This window comes from Cygnus olor, chromosome 8 (genome assembly GCF_009769625.2).
Source record: "Cygnus olor isolate bCygOlo1 chromosome 8, bCygOlo1.pri.v2, whole genome shotgun sequence".
Lineage (NCBI taxonomy): Eukaryota > Metazoa > Chordata > Aves > Anseriformes > Anatidae > Cygnus > Cygnus olor.
In genome coordinates, this window is record NC_049176.1 from 17,206,434 (window position 1) to 17,225,465 (window position 19,032).

A 19,032-nucleotide genomic window follows, 5' to 3' on the forward strand; every position below is an offset into this window, starting at 1 on the left:
ACTGGGATTCTTCCTATTTCAACGTATAAAGTGGCAAGCCAATTTATGCAGCTTAAACCATTGCTAAAGAAGATGTATCAAAAATTGCCTGTGATCATTACAAATAACAGCCTGAAATGTTCACAAGAAGCTGTTTGCTTATCATATTTTCATTAAAACATCTTTTCACCTGCTTTGCTTTTCCCATGCCTGTAACCTGCATTGTAATCAGTCTTATTAACTGAGAACATAAATATGATTTATTATGGTCTGATAATGGAAGCTGCATGGACCAAGAGAAGGGATATATTGTCCTTTGATAAAATGGCTCTTTTCTCTCAAATAGAGCTCTATCATGAGAGCATGCAGAATGTAGTGAGTGATTATTTCCTGAGGGTGAATGATGGCAGAACCCTACAGAAAATCTTCTTGTTGGCCATGACAGCCTCCGAGTGTCCCCAAATCTCACCGAGTTTGACAACCTGCAGACACTTTTGATGAACTGTATTCTTCTGTCAGAGACAGCCTGTCTGGGAGGAGAAAAGGGAACCTTTATCGTCTGATCTGCTATTATTGTCTTGATCTTTTATAAGCAATCTCTAATGCACATGAATATAATATCCTTTCACACAAGTGCCAAACATAATAGAAATGTAGTTAAAGGACCCTTTTCCCTGTTATGTAAATGTCCTAATACCATAATTAGAAAAGATGGTTTGTGAATGATAGCGGTAAGGAAAGGGTAATCAAAATGTTTTAACATTATCTTTCTGTTTTAAAGACCAAAATCTGTGATAAATAGCATTTATGGTAGATATGGGGAACCAGCTTGTGCTGAAGCTTTTACCTAAAAGAGAATAGTTTTGAGCATAAAACTGGCGTTATATTTTCATAAAACACATAAATGACAGCTGGTCTTAAGCCAAGAATGATTACTGGCAGATATGACTTAAAGAAAATGAGTATTCCACTCAAAATCCCTCCATGGCTGTTACAGAAAGAACAAAGCGTTATTATTAAGTAGTGTATTTGGACAAAGCGGTGTTCAAGACCAGCTAAAGTTTGCCAACAAATCTCTCTTTTATCTACATCCAGAAGAACAGGCATAACAGAATCTTTTTCAATTAACAGCTGTACACATTAGCAAAACACCCGTCTTTCTCAGCTGAAGCGGTCTGGCTTATTTATCACAAAAATGAAATGTTTTGGGGGAAGGTTTCCAAGTTGCCCAGTAAAAGCAAGAGACTTGATTTTTCATTAACCTTTTGACATCTGGAGCTGGGGTGTCCCAAAATTAACTACTAATGGTCTTTTGCATTACCAGTTGGTGTTGAGAGAAGTCCCAATTGTCAGAGTCAAAAGGTTAATCAGCAATTTCACACCGGTGATGTGGTCAGAGTTTGCATGCTACTGCCTGGACAGGAGGAAGAAGAAAATAAAGTAATTAACAAAAAACTACCTCCCAACATTATTAAATTTCTTGTACTTCTGTTGTTGGAAAGTATTTCATGATCTATTTATTAAATATTTTGACTTCTGAGAGGGCATTGTAGAACTTTGCTGAGAAGCCCAAGTTCTCAGCAAAGACCAGCTTGCTTGGTTTATTCTGGTTTTCATAAGGAAAAACAAAACAAATTATAGTTTACTCACCCACCAAATGTCCAGCCCAGGCCACCATGAGGGAAAAATCTTCTAGGTCTGTTACTTGGGGAGATTTCAAAAACTATCCAGCTGAGGCTAATTCGGTCTGAAAGTTGTGTCCTGTCTCCAGGAGGTGAGGACACCCGAATTCCCATTCATTCAGAGTCAATTTCATAGTGCAGATGCCATATCAGGGATGAAGATGGTCCAGTAGCAAAAACTTGAGCATAGACTATTCCCTCCTCTTCCCTTCTGCTTTGATTGCAGAAAGTAAGCCAACAGCAGAATTCCCTTAACAAGTATGGACAGCAATGTTATTTCATGTGAAAGTACTCATATAAACAGCCATACCAGTACCTCAGCTGGGATCATTTGACCAGAAATAGCCATAACATATTTTGACTTGTGTCCCAAAAGCTCTCCTAGCCGTAGCAAAAACAGATTTATTCTCCAAAAGAAAATATAAAATATATCTGAAAACATTACAGTTTGGCATTTGCTACCAGTAACAATGGTAGCACCCAAAATGACTTCTCATTTGTCCAGGCAATATTTGAAACCGTTAACCATTGTTTATCTTGTGTTTAGCCCTGATCAAAAGCTTTCTGATGTCACCATATGGATCAAGCCAGTTGTTCTATGTTTCTGAGACATTCTATCTTTTTCCTATGTCTAAAACAAATAAACAGTGAATACTGCCCAAAAGAACTTCTTTCATCCTGGATTTTTTCTTCATCACGTATTTCCACTCGTCTCTTTCTGCAATTGCAACAAAATCTACCGCTAAAATCTTTCTTCTCTTGATTGCTACAGTTTTAATGGGGACAGAATTTTCCCCTGAAATGCTCTGAAAAAAATTATCAATCTTTCCAAGTGCCCTATTACTTAGTCCACCAATTAGCTGACTATGGAGCCTGAGTGTCCTTGTACATCTTCCCAGTCCCCATCTGTATACTTGGCTGCATATGTTTATGCAATTAGAAATGGTGAAAATCTAATAAAATTAGGACAAACCTGAGTGAGCCATAATTCTGCTTAATCTCTCAGACTGGATTGTTGAAAGCTTGCTGAATTCCCCAAACCTCTCTCAGGTGCCAATGAATGAGTCAATATCATACCAAAGATCTCACGGCATAGCAGACGTAAATTATACTTCCAGAATCTCATACACACCCTCAAATAATGAATCTAATGTCTCTAAAATAATGTCAGGGAGAAAACAAAACAAAACAGAAAACAAACAAACAAGCGAACAATTTCTTCCAGTTACCAGCATTGCACTTGATGGTACGGCATAGTGAAAAGGAGAATACACCGCAAATTTCATGGGGAAGGAGTAACTGTTTTCAGAGTCTGTCTTCCTATGGCAGTAGAAGAGCAACCTAAGCTTCCTACTTTCGGAAGAGGACCACTGACATTATCACACAGAGGTTTGTTAGATCCCACTGACAAGCCCTGAGAAAAATGAACAAAATGGGAAAATGAACCTTTCTTTCATCCCAATGTGATGCCTGTCCAGACTTTTCTTTTAGAAGCCCATTTTACACTTTGTTTTGTACTGCAGTGGTGACTGAGGGTTTGCATAGCAATAATCACCAGCCTGAAGGAATTCCAGACCACTTCATACCTGTGTCCTCTCTTCTCTGACCATTCAAGGGAAGCCAGGGGAGGAAAGATTTTGGCTAAAATTAGGAGGAATTTTCTTTGAAAGAAAGAGTAGAATTATTTGTGTTTGAAGCACACTAGAGCAATTAATAACTCCGTTCTTGCAAGAAGGAAACAGAATGTTTTATCTCAAGTTATGAGGGTTTTGGTTTTACACCAAAGCCAAACTATTTATTTGTTGCAGAATAGGGATCTTCACTATGAGGAGGAAGATGTAAGGCATATGGCCTCTTAACTCAGACATACCTCAGAAGAAAATGTTGTCCTCAGATCAACCAGTTCCTTTTCTTGGTTTTCCCTTGTATGTTCATCTTCCTCATAGACTTCACCTCCAAGCACATGCCTCGTTTACTCTGTGAGACCTTACAGAACTTCAGCCAGGAGGTAACAGAGCCAGAAATGGGTCTCCCATAACACAGAACTGAGGTATTGCTCTCATTCCCAGTTTAATACACTCATACTCTTTGGGATGGTGAGGTTGTAGAAAATGGAGCTGGAAGGGATCGTAAAAAGCCCAATAACTGACAGTATGCCCCAGATTTTTGACTACTCTGTCACTGAAATCCTCCAGTGATGGAGACTTCATCACCTCTCCAGTCAATTATCCCAACAGATAACTGTCATTTCCTAAGTGACAAATACAGTTGAACAGTGAGAGAGACTGATTGCTTTCTTAGACATTATATATTTTTGCTCAAATACAACTTAAATGTATTTATACCTTTCACCTTGTTTCTTCTCCATTTATTTCTAGTTCTATTACCTCCCCTCCATCATTTTTTTACTTTATCTTTCTTCCTTCTACTACCTTACTGTCTCTTCATTAAGTCACTCCCTTTCATTTCTGTCTTTTGAGCCTTGTGCTCTTTGGCATCCCTGCGTTTATTCTTTTTTATTTTTATTTTTATTTTTATTTTTATTTTTATTTTTTTCTTTCCAAACACTTGAAAAAGAGAATCTCATCCACTGGTGGCCCTGCTACAGATACCCATCTCTTGTAATCTCCTTAGAGGGTAGCCAAAATGCCATATTTTCATTCATTCAATTGAAAACACTTTTTGTAGACAATGAGAAATTATACAAATATATTCAAATCCAGGTCTAAAGGCTATGCTCTCGAGGTGTGACTGAACAGCATAGCTATGGGAAGCACACGATCTGTTTTGAATACACACATGGCTGGATACAGCAGGGGTAGGTATCACATAACCTCTAAAAAGACAATTCAGAACCCCCGGCAGTCGTGTTAGCAGATAGCTGCTTCCTGCTGACTGCTAGTGTATTTCAAGAGTAATACAAGTTACAACACAGGTCTGGACCTACTGGTTCAAGAACAACAGATTAAGTGGCTTCATGTCTAATTTATGCCAGGGAAAGTACCATCAAAAAGGGTTAAGTCTGGAGCATCACCATAAGCAGAGAATTGTTTTACTTCTGTCCCACCAGGTCAGGCCCATTGCATGGTTTTAAAGCACATATAATATGCACGTGTGGTAGTCTCCATGTGACAGCTCCAGGCTTCTTGGCCTAAGAGCTAATTGGAGACATGAAGATAAACTCCAGAATGTAGTGCAGCTCAAATATTGTTTTTTCTTAAAAAATTTATTCTTTCAATTTTTGACAGAAAATTATCAAAGAGGCGGATTACCCCTGCCACAGCAAGAAGCGGTGTGATAAATAAAGGGAAGGGCTAAGGGAAGCTTACTCCACACTTAGGAGCAGAAGACAAGTTTGTTTTCTAGCACAGCTGTTCCACGGTGCGTTGTTGCTGCAATATAAATAGTTTGAATTGCAGTATTTTCATATCTGCTTTGACCAGGGTCCGTGCTTGAGAGGGCTGAGCGCAGTGGTCTGAAGCAAGACTATTGAGGGCATCTGATAAAGGAGAAGTTTGCATTAGCACTGAGGATCCACAGCAATGGGGATCTCCAATGGTGCCTTTCCACAGAAGGTCTGAATATAAAGCAAAGAAACTAAACTTGCTCTGGGGAGGCAGAAGTTCTTCGTCTCCTGCGTGACCTTGTACAACATATTTCCTCTCTCCAAGCCTCAATTCTTCCCTGAAATAGGGACTGACATCTTCCCGTCTTTTCTCTCTGGACTTTTGGCTAGTGGCTCTTCCTGATTAGAGGTAGGGCTGATGACTGTGGGTCTGACCTCCAGGAGGCCTCTGGACACTTCTGTATTATATTTGATAATGAAGCCTCGTGTCTTATCCAATCAACATAAAACAAAGTCAGACCAGAGGAAACTGGCTCAGCACAAAATGGCAGCCTCAGCAGAGTAAAGTCAGAGACATTAGCTATTGACTACTATAGAAATACTGAAACTGCATCAGGGATTTCTTTTTTAATTGCTATTTAGGGATTTAAATGAGATTTTCAAAATGAAAGGAAGACACAATGTTTAGTCTACAATCACTCTTTGCTGCCAATACAGGCTATCATATAAATTACTTAGACACTTTTAAAAATACATTATTTACTCAATAACCCATAATGGGTCCAGAGCTCCTTTTACACGCTATTATAGAAGTACATAATTGCAGAATTTTCAAATGGATATTTCTTCTAGGCAATAGTCTGTAATGGCTCCTTGAAAGCTCTTAGGCTTTTATCATATGAAGGCCTAAGTAGAAAATGTTTAGTTCACTGATCATTGACCTAATAGAGAGCAACAGCTTCTCTGGAACAACTGTTGTCTGCTTGGGCAGATGATATATGAATGGTATTTTAAAAAATTCTTGGAAGTATGTGCTAGGGAAAAATTACTGTTCATGTACAAAGCAAACACTGCTGATGGGATCCTGAGTTCTTTTGTTTGCCTCTGCTTGGTTTAGTTTCTTGGCTTCTGCCCTAGCCCCAAAACAAAAGAAAACAGTAATTTTGGGGTATGAAATGAGGGCTCGGTCTAGGACCCATTTGGATCAATGACAGACATTTCCATGTTCACAAAGATCATTCAGCTCAATTAAAATTGTCTCAAATGAAAATGGAGGTATTTGGTATATATTGCAGCGTAAGAAGCTGAATTCTGAAATTGGAGAAGAAGGGATGCTGCAAAGGGTCAAATCACATTCCTTAAGGTAATACTGAAAAACATGTAGGACCCACAGGCATATCCCAAGCATGATTCAGAAAGGAGACTGGCAACTTGAAACATTTTCAGCGCTACAACCAGGAATCTCACAATTATTGAGCCTCTATCCTCTACTGACATTTAGCTTCCAAGTTTGCTGCTTCCATTTTAGACACATACAAAGGCTCATGTTCACAAATGCTTGATGTAAGAAAACACATTTTCTTTCCCCATGCAAACTTTGGGCAGTAAAGCCCAAGGAGGACTACAGCCAAATGAATGTCAGCTGAGTCTAAGAGTAGGCCCAGAGAGGATGGCCATGAGCTGGGGGCAGAGACAAGCAGAGACCCCTAGAGAGGCTGAAGGGAGACCTCCAGCTCTGGTGGGCTGGGGGAGAGGCACTTGCTGGGTGGCACAGCTCCCTCCTGGGCTCAGGGCCTGCGGAGATGGGAAGTGCTGCTCACCAAAGGAGGATGCCCAACCACCAGTCCAGTAGCTGGATGTGATCCTAACAGCTTTTTCCGTAAAAGCAGACCAAGGATCCCCAGCACAGCCCCGGTTTGTATACGGCTTGACATGAGAAGCTCTCCCATGCCTTTTATCAGTGGATTTCTCCAGCCTAGTAAGGCTGCCTGGGACTCCTAGTATTCTGGCATGATTAACAGAAAAAAATACACTTGCTGGCAATTCTAATAGTTCCTTCTGTTTGATGCATCTGATTGAAGAGAAACTGAAATCAGGGACCAATATGCAACCAGGCTGCACCAGTTAGCCTCATCATGCAAATGAGGCACACTTGCAGGCGAACTTATTAGAGATCAAATAGTTTTAGGCACCACGGATAATGAAGGCAGAGCGCTTATGTTGCAACAGTCAGAGCTGGAATTTAATCATGTTGTTGATATCTACTGCAGCAGTGAACAAACACAGAAACAGCCACAAAAATCAAACCGTTAAAATGAAAGGAAGATACAAACCAGACAAATAATAATGATAAAAAAAGACTCAAACCAAGAGACAGAGCAGTGGTTTCAAGAAGGAATAATCTTGCAAGAAAGACCTCGAGCCCTGCCTCTTTCAGTTGAATGGCTGGAAAAGTGGGGATTTCCAGGAGAAGCTGATGGGGTGTTCACACCGAGAAAGGGGTGGCTGCTACATACCTATGGGGATGGCCCTGCAAGGAGAAGGGGAGAAATGCCCCACGGAACAGCACTTGGAAGCAACCCCAAGGTGAAACATAGCTCACCCTGGGAAGCAGCATCTCCTAGGAAGGAATTCAGAAAAAAGGAGGAACAGCCTGCTGTGGTGAAGTTATAACAGAAGTCACACAACTGACAGGCTGGATTAACAATCTGTTAGACATTAAAAATAAATAAATTCTGCAGGGGCATTAGCCCCTTCTGTCTCAATAAACCTCTCACACGCTCCCTCCGTCCTTCATATAAACACCTGGGGAGACCCTGAGCAGCCCCACAAAGGTTTGCTTTGTTTCAGGGAGCAAAGATGAGATCCAGCAGGTGGAAGCTGCAAAATGGAAACACTTGGATTCCTTTCGGCAGACACAAATGGCTAAAAATACAGTTTGGCATTTCTTCTAATACCAGTTGGTAGTACAAGAGCTCCAGAGATGTCAACAGGAAGCCCTAGAGGTTAGAGGGAATGATGTAACCGCATGTGACATAATGCTTGGTGTAGAGATTTCCTGGAATTGATTAGTGCCATTCATGATAACAGCAGCCAGCAAGAGTGTAAGGACTGGGTGAAGGCCCAGGCAGAATGCAGGCACTGGGCAGTTTTCTTTCCCTTTTCGCATGATGTCTGGTCTCATAGTTTCAGATGTGCAATACAATAACTGCATGGTGTTTCCATGCAACTTTCTTTGGGAGACTCGGAAGCAGCACACCTCCCAGGAACGTGCGGCTACTCCCCCACAAAAGGTCACGGAGAGACAAATGCAGAGGTGGAAGAACAATGAAGACTCCTGGGTCCTCCTTCCTTGAGAACAGCCTCCCCTCCGTTCCTCTTATTCCTTCAGGTATAAGATGCAGTCAGGTCATCCGCATCAGTACAGTTTTATGCCTAGCCTATAGACAAAGGCTACAGAGTGCCATCTATATTTAACGGGAGGCCTCCAATCTATGTGAGTGGGTGGAAATTGATAGCGAGTGACATGGGCACTGACAATGGTACGCAAACTCTGCGGCACTCTTAAAACTTTTAATTGCATTTTAAAGTAATGTAACAAGGCAATGTTTAATGAGTACTTTGTTTAAGAAATTCTGACTTTATAAGCTAATTAAAGAGAAGGAAGGGTTACTACACCAGGGCAACAAATCCAGGCTGCTGAATGTCTATACCACAGCAACGTGCAGTTCAGATTCAATTGGCAGCCTTGCAAACCTCCACCCAGCCGGTGTGGATGATTTTTATTTATTTTTTTGACTAGCAAATAAATTATTATTATCATCATGATTCTGTTAATAGAAAAAAGTAAAGGATAGGCAAGTAGTTTTTTGCCAGGGCTGGTAAATTTTCATGACACTTCTTGCAAAGCTGTCATATGGTTGGGTTAGATGAAACTAGAAGGCTTTATGTGCATAGCATTTAACTTTAAACATTCTTCATGGAAACTTACCCAGCACATAATTTACATATTCAATACCAGTGACAATTTACTTCTCCCATCTGAGCAGGGCTTTCAACTATGCCACTTGAACTAAATTAATAAACAGTAATTAGAGAATGTTGTGCGAGCGAGCTGTTGATGTTGAGAAGATTCTAATCAACACCTTCTTTTAAGGGCCAATTAAAGCTGAATGTATGCAATATAAACATCTTCTTGTATTTAGACATGAACTGGAGAACAAGGTAAAAAATAAAAATCCGAACAATTACAGCAGGTTAGAGATGATCTAATGGAATGATGAATCTTCATTAATTGTGAAAGCAGCAGTAATTTCTAAAAACCACTGGACACCGTCTATGGTGCAGCACTAACAATTTGTGCAAGTTGATTCTGTCTAGGATAAACCTTCCTGCTTTCATTGACAGGCTTTTTTCTGGAAGGAACTCTGCATCTGCCTCCACTGCAGTGTTCACCTGTCTGTAAGACAACGCTGCATCTAAAGTGAGTCCAGAGAAAAAAGGCTTCCTGGGGGGAGGCAGTGAAGGTGGATGTACCCATCCCATTAGCACTGTCTCCTGGCAGAGTGAGAAGTGACCCAGGGCAGGATTTGCACTGCGCAGCCCCCACCAACACCACTGGCAGGAATACAGACACCAGGATGAGCCTGAGCGAGGGGTGAGGCTGCCCCCAGTTGCCTCCCATCTGTAAATGGGGAAGAGTAGCACAGGGGTATTTACACTGGAGCAGCTGATGAACTTGTACCCATTGCCCAGGTGTACTCCTTCCCCCTCTGGAAACATGGGGTGGTCTATTCCTGAAAGGTGAATTTAAGACAGCCATTTGTTTCTGAGCTTCTTGCAGGACAGAGGAAAGGCTATCTTTGATTTAAACTGAGATGATCCTTAGGGTACCAAAGGGAGACTGCAGAGGCAACACAGACTTGCGCATCACCATTATGAACTGTCAGTAAGTTAAAAACAGGCATAACTTCATCCAAACCACAGCTCACTGCTTCCTAAAGCGCATTTTAAAAAAATCATCTATGCTGGTGCAATGAAGCACACGCAGAATTTGTCCTCCAAGTTAGAAGATACAACGGGCTAATAAAGGTAAGGGAAACATCTGTTCCAATACTGCACTAGTATCATTTAGAGAAAATGACTGCATCACTTACGGCTGTTTGGTATCCAGAAATACTACCACAGTAATAGGATGTTGTCACCTCAGGCTCTGCTGAAATCTACAGGAATTTTACTTGTTTAAGAATTATAGGATTAGGCACATGATCAGCGTTTCTTCCCTTTGAAAATAAACATTCCCACTTAACATTTCTGTAGTAGTGTGAGATCATTATCTTGAGACAGTATTTGGTTCCACTGGCATTATCTCCTAATTAGCTATTGAAAAATACATGTAAGCGGGTGGAGGTGGCAAGTGGACTTGTAGACCTGACGGGTCTGTTATGTTCTTACAAGCTCTGCTAATCCCAAACATTGAAAACGTGTTAGTAAGGCCAAGCTGGCACTTTAAAGAACAACACAGCCAAAGCTTCACATCTTGAACTCTGGGCGCTCGGCACGCAGCAGAAGGGCTCCCACACCTTGGGCAGGGCAGGGCAGGGCAGCAGGAGGAGTGGAGAGCAGCACGCCAAGCGGGGAACTAGTCCTGCAAAGAGGGGATGAGAACAGCACGAGTGAAATGCTGACGGCCTCTGCAGTGTGGTCAGCTCCACATCACAGTAGCATGATCACCTACGGTATGTTTGGTGCAGGACTTAGGGGACTTATGGGAAGCCAAGCACAGAGATGTTCACCAAGGCTGAGGAGACGTCAGCGATGCAAAGGGAAAAGATCTCACAGGAAGGGTTTGGTATCCTCTGTACTGTCTCAACATACAGAGAGATTACTGTGCTTATAGGCCAAAAATCATAAAAGCTTTCTCCAAGGAGGAGAAAGCTTCATAATATATGGGCAGGTCTGGGATTTCAGTTTGCAGCATGGTAAGAATTAGGAAGATGGGCATTCTGGTATGCTGTACTCATTTTTTTCTCCCAAGAGTTAGGTTTAATTCCTATCAAACTGTCTTTGTGAAAACAAAAAACTAGGACACATTTACACATGATGGGTCATTTCGGAGGCCCTCGGACACATGCACGAAGCACCCCCATGGTAATAGTATTCTTCCAACCTTCAGCAGCACTAAGAACTATGATTTGCTTCTGAGTTGCTTTTAAACCTCAATTCAGCAAATGTGTTGGTGATTTCAGGGTGTTCTGAACAGTGGAAGGCAGCAAAGTAAATGTCCAAAGAATACTGATAGCATGAGACAGGCCTTAAACTCCCATTTACTCCACTATCTGCAGTTCGATTCAATATGCAGCATGCAATATGATTTTTGCTCTGACCAGATGGAATTTTGAGGCCTGAACCCGCTTGCAGTAACACGGTCCGTCAGTAACCTCACAGCAAACAGGGAGGTGCAGAGGAACAAAACCAATTGGAGCATGGAGGGAGTGAGTCTATGTTAATGTCCTCTATAGATTTTTGTTTTCCATTGAAAGTTTTCTCCTGCCTGAAGTCACCTGTATCCTTTTTTCACACCTCTTAAAGTCCACTTCGTGAATAAATTGAATGAAATTCCTCACTTACCCTTAATACTTTTTAAATGCAAGTCAAGCCTCTTGGCTTTTTATACCTGGGCACCTACTTTTTTTTTTTTTTTAAATACTGTGGGATAATTTCTCTTTCTTTCATAGGCTGGTGCATTGGCCCATATGCACACCATGTGCTCCCTAAGGCTCATGCATAACTGCAATGGACGATTAGTCCAATTAAGTCCCCAGCAATTTCAATGGCTTATGCAAGAGTAGATGGGGCACAATATGTAATTTCAGCTTTTTTTTTTTTGTGAGGGTTTTCAATCCTTCCGTGAACTAAATCATTTTATCAGTTTCTCTCCCTCTCTTTCTTTCTTTCTTTCTTCTTCTTCTTTTTTTCTCTTTTTTTTTTTTTTTAAATTTGTCCCATTAAACTACAGAACTGGAACATATTCATGAATAGTTTCTTTCTGCTTTAACTCAAGGAGTTCCTGACATAACAAAAACTGGTAATTAACTGGCTCGAAGACTTTTACAATAGCGTCCTTAAATAAGTCCTAGTATGCGGCACTTGCAGCCCTGACTCCACATTGCTGATACTACTGCAATGCACCCTCTATTAAGCAAAGTTTGCTGCTCCATGTCAGCTCCAATTCTCAGCTGTTTTCTCCACTGCTCTACTTGGAAACACCAAAGCCCTCTCAGATTTCTTTGTGCGGCAAAGGCTAACCAGCTCCTCCAGGAAAGGTCCCTGCTCTCCATCTACGTGGCTTTGTGCCACTGCCTTCCATGCTTCGCTCTCAGGGGACCGCTTGCCACCAGTGTAAGGTTGGAGTGGCGGGTCGCCTGCAGCTGGACACGGCTCAGCCTCTCCTCCTAGCATCGGCTGCTCCATGCTTTCAGTGCAGATGCGTTTTGGCAGACCTTGGCAGACACCGCTGCTTGCCTCCTGCCCCACAGCTAGACACAACAGACAGAGTCTCCTCCTGGTAGAGGAATCAGACTTTGATTATTCAGATTTCACTCAACAGTGTGATTTGTAGCGGCTGCTGTATATCGTCTCGAAGCATATTCGGTTTTGCCTACTCATGCTTATCTCCCCTGGTTACAATAGATTCTGTTTCTGATGAAAATGTTACTCTGATGAGTTTTTCTCTGGCTCCACCATACTTTTATGCTTCCTACTAACTAGTGCAAGCCTTATTGTTGCAGTTCCTAATATTTTGCATCATTTGTAGATCTAGCAATTTTGTTTGTAAATAGCATGAAAAAACATATTAATATGTATCTTCCCTCAGTGCTCCAGACAGATTGGTTCACAGTGGAACAATTACATACATATGTGCTAGCCTATATTTCTTGCAAAATCAAATCATGTAAGGATGCCTCAGCCAGAACAAGCCATAAAGCTAGACAAGGCATGGAAAAAAACATCCCCAAATATGTACTGCTTAAATTACAGAACTATAAAAAAAAAATAAAGCAAAATTGAAAAGGGCAAAGGAGACACAGTGTAAACACAAGCTTTTATACACTCTGCATAATATAGAGTGAATGTCATTTTGACATGCTGGTATCATGAGCTGCCAATGTAGTTTAGAAAAGAAAGGGATATCTCCAGAATTATGACAATGCTGCTTTCTCCCATCCAAGCCAGTTACAAGATCCAGGACTGTTGCTGCCAGGTCTAACTGACTCCTTGGAAACTAAACCAGAAGTAATTTCCTATGTAACTGTATTTAAGGTGTCTAGGAAGACCATGCATCTTTAGAACCCCCTTTGGAGAGGCAGCACTTTTAGGAGGGGCTCACGACGCCTCCCTCAGTGCAGAGCAGGCCTCCCTGCAGCTGAAAGGCCCCTCACGCCTGCTGCACCCAGGTCTTCTCTAGGACGTCAGTGAGGTAACCGTAACACATGGCTAAGTTGATTTTGTGCCTTTGAAAAATCCCCTCCTTAACCCAAATACTCCATCACTGTCAGCTGAACGCACTTAACTTCTGAATTAATGTTATTTTCAGGAGGTCAGACATGTGACAGTAACAACAGGCTTTTGCCAAGCTGTCTAGTTCAGGTTCTGAATCTGAATTTCCCCAGAGCCCAGTATTGTTTAAATACGGGTAACTTACTCTGGCTCTTGCCTAACGCAAAACTTCTGTGCTCGGGGCTCCTTTACAGCTCCGCGTGCGGCTTCCCTCCCCGCGCAGGCACTGCCGCAGCACACACTGCCCAGCAGGTCTGGGGGACCTAACAGCCAGCAGCTGAGGGCAGCCGCAGTCACTTTTCCTCCCGTTTTATCCCCCTCCCAAGACTGCCGTGTGTTTCGGTTGAGGTTTGGACAAGAGTGATGTGGTTTGTGAAAATTCAAAGCAGTGAGCTCAAGGGCTGCCAGGCTGCTGGGCACTGCCCCTGTGCCCACAGGGCTGGGAGAGGAGCAGGGCCTGTGGAAGGAGGGGCTGTGACAAAGCTGGTCCCCACCCTGAGGATGATCTATTTTACAGGTTACGCTGCAGTCATACAAAACAGCAGCTCAGGGCTCCAAACAGCGTCGTTTGGTGGTTATACAGAGCTAGGGCAGTCAGAAGTATTTCAGGAAGGGGTGTCTGGAGGCACGTGGAGCTGGAGATGCCTGGGCCCTATCTTTGCTGGGAACACTTAACATGTCTGGTCCCAGCACATCGATCCCTGTGACTCCAGCAGCAGTCAGTTACTTGCAGTGGGCTTTGGGGCAGCTCTGATGTGCACACAGTGTCACAGCCCAGTCCCCACGAAAAGCTAAGTCCCAGATTTCTGCAGTGCAGTTTCACAGCCAGACTGCTGTCACACAATTCACTGTTAGTACCAAGGAACATGGCATAAATGTTGTCATTAGCTTCTCCCATGCAGCACTGCCCGCCTCCCCAGACCTACCTGCAGGGAGCTGTGCGTGTGCAGGTCCCAGGAGTCCTTTTCTCTCCATCCCTCCTGGGAGGTCACAGGTGGGGTCCAGGTCTCCTGTTAAATTTTGTTTTCCAGCTTGCTTCGTAATTCAGATAGTATTTTGGTCGGCTTGACTGGCACAGCATATTTTTACCACACCCTCGTCTCTTCAGACAAACAGCCTCTTTTCTAACTTCTGGCAGAGCTAAGCCTAGTGAGTAAGAAGAAACAGGTATAACAAATAAAGCTACCCTGAAGAAATATTTACGCAAAGGAAGACAAATGGGCATCATCTACCTGGACAGTGTCACTGCTAAACACGGGAGGAATAAATCAGACGTGTCAGGTGAACTAGGACACCTGACAAGGAGGGAATGATGCTTCTTGAAACCATGGATTTATCTCTGTTCGTTCGGATCAAACACTTGTAATAGTTGTGGATTAATTTCCTTCCCATAGTCAAAACAATAAAAGCCAGGCACCATTTTATTAATTTCCAAAACAGTGTCAGATAAGCAGAATTGCATTTAAAAAAGTAAACACCCTTCCATAGAATTAGAGGATGTGTAAGCGTTTGGGGCTTTTTTTTTCTTTTTTTTTTTTTTCTGTGTCTATGAAAGGGGAGGTTTTTAGCATTATGAATAGATTTCATTTTGTAAGTTGTGCTACAAAGCACTGATAAGGCAACGGGAAAGCAGCAGAGATTGAGGCAGAGCAGGAAGAAATACCACCCATATTAGGAGACAGCCACTTACTTAGTGGCTCACATTTGAATAAAGATGCCATTGTTCAGCCAGAAGAATGCACATATTCACAGTCCCGGCGCAGAATAGCTCAGTCTATCTAGAACTCCAGAAGTGTCCAAATTACAGCCCCAGGGCCCAAACTGCCCTCCAGTCTTTCTGAAGAATGACCCTCTGCTTAATTAATCAGTGCTTTAACTGTGAGTGATCCCAGGACACACTTTTCTCAGGCCTTTTTCTTAGCCCTGCTTGTTCAGAACAAACCTTTAAATGTTCTCTGGCTGATTTTTGACCATTTTTTTCCCCTTTCAAGATTATTATTTCCTGTTGTACTGTGAAAGCTCATTAGAAATGAAGAACAGCATCTAGATGATCTCAGTTCACTTTACTTGGATAGGGAATGATTGACTCAGGATGGAGAGACACTGGCTCCCTTTCAAGACCTACCAAAAAAGATTAAGTCTGTAGACTCCCAGAATATCGCTACTGCAATTTCCTTTCCATATACTGAGGCAGAATTATAGCAGGGCTGATTACTGCGCACACACCGTTCTGTTAGTCATATAAGAACCCACAACCATAACTCCAGCTGCTGCGCCCAGGATCCTTACCAAGATCTCACTCCCTTTTACTCTGCACAAGATACGTTTGCATTTACAGCAATGTGATGTCATATTCCAGATTGTCTGGATTCTCATAAAGCTTTTTTCTGTCTGGAAAAGAACTGAGATTTGATGGCAACTAGAAATGCACGAAGACAAAGAAAAACACTGTGCAAAATTTCACTCCAGATTGGACTCTACCCCATCTACTATCTTCGATGATAAAATTCATTGTATTCTAATTGAAATTAAATTGCTATGTGGAAAGTCAAAGGTTTTGTTTAAAACAAAATCAGCAGCATCTTTCTTTTTAACAGTGATCTTTTTAGTGAAAACCAAATGAATTTTGACCATCTTTAAAAACTTGTAACAAAATACACAAACTAAAAAAGGTCGAGGTTTTAAAAATGCCAGCAGAAATGTTTTGAAAAGCTATAACAATAATATAATCTACAGCAAGAGAAGCTGGAGCCATACTGTTTGATAGGCCCTATCTTATGATACCCAATATTGAGCTAAGTAAAACGATATGACCGGATGGCCTAACTAAATTTAGTAGTCTGGTGAATTGCCACTCTACTAAATTTAGTCAGCCCGTAATGGGCATTAGATATCTACATTCCAAATGATAAAATCTGTGTTGCTTTTTTAGGCTCCCAGCAAATGCACAATATACTACATCGGAGTATTAAGAAATAAGCAAATCAGAAAGGAAAAACAGGGGATGGTGGGAACCAGGATCGTAAAGAACGCGCAAGGAATCAGTGTGCGCAAAGTCACATCCCCACGCTCAGAACTAGCTGGCAGCAGGCAGAGGTGCATGGTGCTCCCCACGTAGGTGGCCCGAAGGGGAGGGGAAGAGGAGGGCTCTCTAGCGCACTGATCCTCCCCACCATAAAGCTGCCACTCCAAATGTAGCTTTGTGCTGGAGCAATGGGAAGAGGAGTGGTTATAGGTGGGAGCTGGGCTCTCTGAGCCTCGCCACTCTTACAAAACATGTTCTGATGGCCTTTTCACACCATTCCTTCCACAGTTTTCTTTCTGGGCTTTGTAATCCTGATGGTAAACTGGGCAGCATATTTCTACATAGATTTCCATACACCTGTGAGCCAGCTTTATAGCCATGAAAACTGCTAAGTCACTTTTCTCAAAACCATGTTCAAGGCATTACTTACATAGTTCCTGCTGTTTAAGGGGATTTCTGCTCCTAAGTCCATGTGTACTGTCACCTCTCTACTGGTGTGAAACCATGTAGGACGCTTTTTTTTTTTTCCTTTTTTCTGTGAAATCCAGTAGTATTAGAAGCTTCTCCAAAAATTCTGGTATTAATGAACAGAGAAGAATAGTAAATAGACATGAAAAGGAAGCACTATTATATTTTCCCTATGTCCTTAAAAAGAGTTGCACCCTTTGCAAAAAGAGTTGCATCCTCACATAAGAAGCTAATGGATACCCCATGTAACTCAGTGATACTATCTGATTACAGACAAAAAATAGTGCACTTGTGCCCAGTTCAGTTCCCACTACAGCAACCGAGACATTGCCCTGATATTCTGCAGGACTTGCAGAGCTGCATTATTCTGGAAGTTGAAGCAATGTTTATTAATCAGAGATGGGTGTACCCGTTCAACAGTTAGAGACTCAGAACAGTGGTTTTAAAAAATAATATATCCCAAAATAATCAGTTTAGAAGTCCCCTGTTTCCTTAATCCTTTATACTGAAAGGGAGCAGATAGCTCCTTGGAAAAATATGTTGTGCTTTTTGTGGGGGAAGCTTCTAATACACTAGCTAAGAAGTAGGTATGAAAATAAGGGCATTATAGATACTACCTCTATGTAGTCCATCCGTGTAGACACGGTGTTTTAGACACAAGACAAAGGAGAGGGGCAGAGTGTAAAAATTCAGAGCATTTTGCTCACTTGTGACATTCCAGCTTTCACTTAGAATTAACCCTTCTCAAGATTTTTAAATCTGAGTTCCCAATAAATGGATGTGGGAAATGTGATCACCCTCTCTGAGTCCCCTCCTCGTAACATTTGGGAAACTTGGCCATTTGGGCCTTGACTGCATTTGGAAGTTGTGTAGGTCTGAAACACCTCTGGCTGTGGAGGGATCAGAGAGCCGACTCCAGCGGGCAGAGCTTGGCTGTCCCCACCTCTAGCAGTGTCCCAGCAAGGCACCAGCCCACCTGCACTGTGGAGGGGCTCTCAGAGCAAACCTGTAAGACACCAGTGAATCCAAGCACCACATCTAAACACACCGCAGCCAGGGTGCCCTAGTTCTGCTGCTCATGCAGTAACTTGTTTTTCTTTTTATAATTATGTCTTAATCATTCTTTGTGCTGAAATAATCATAATATATTTACAAACAGACTCTATTTTATTTTTTTTGTCTTCAGATCACTTTCTATTTGGCCTCATACTGCCATTTCCAGCCCAAATGACATCTTTCCTATCAAAGCCAATTCTAATTTCTTTTCTTAGACAAGAGTTTGCAAGGTATTTTTGCCAAATGATTTACTCAAGTTCAGATGTTACAAATAGACCTGCTGGTATAAAGAGGCAGAACAACTCTGGATCCAACCCAATGTGTACTGGGCTCCTTGTTGCTGTATTCTGTAACTATATCATGAACCCTTATTTGTTTTGCATGGCTTTTTAATCTGACATACACAGCACTTCCCTGCTCAATCCGGTTGTGTTTCCTACTTTTAGGACAGGGCAATACTTACTGGTCAGTAACCACTGGCATCATTTTCCCAAACAACATTAGCTTTTATTTGTGGCTGTTGCTGCTTTTACTTTTCTGGTATGACTCTTCCCTATCTGCCATGTTTTTTCCACACTACTTGTAAATAAGAAAGAAAAATGCATGAGTTTTGCATTGCTTTTAAGACCTTAAGATGAGTTTCATCTAGACTTGCTCATTTACATATATTCATGTTTTACAAGTTTTCTCCCCCTCACTTTTTAATCAAACACCTGTTTTCACAAGGCCTTCGCTTCTTCCTAATTGTCAGTTCTTATTATTTTTGTTAAAGACTGATTTTTTCTTAAAAAAAAGAAAAAAAAAGTGGTTCTATTGCTCATCCGTTTTAAAATCATAATTAACTTCATCTCCTTCTTCATTTGCTAATGGGTCTATTTTCTCTCCAGTATTTCCTTTTCCCCTGATACACTCATAAA

The 19,032-nt window shown here is 41.8% G+C and overlaps 1 long non-coding RNA gene across 2 annotated transcripts in view; it reads right to left on the reverse strand.

Annotated features, from left to right (window-relative positions):
- LOC121074409 overlaps nt 1–19,032 on the reverse strand; it is a 59,677-nt gene that overhangs the window by 17,410 nt on the left and 23,235 nt on the right. Inside the window, exons 4-9 of one of the 2 annotated variants that reach the window (XR_005822308.1) lie at nt 18,579–18,691; nt 17,022–17,165; nt 14,493–14,712; nt 1,630–1,911; nt 1,301–1,393; nt 449–509 (exon numbers count right to left, since the gene is read on the reverse strand). This is a non-coding gene — a long non-coding RNA (uncharacterized LOC121074409). Of the gene's footprint in view, nt 1–448; nt 510–1,300; nt 1,394–1,629; nt 1,912–14,492; nt 14,713–17,021; nt 18,692–19,032 lie in introns of both variants that reach the window. The other variant, XR_005822309.1, reaches the window with a different exon arrangement.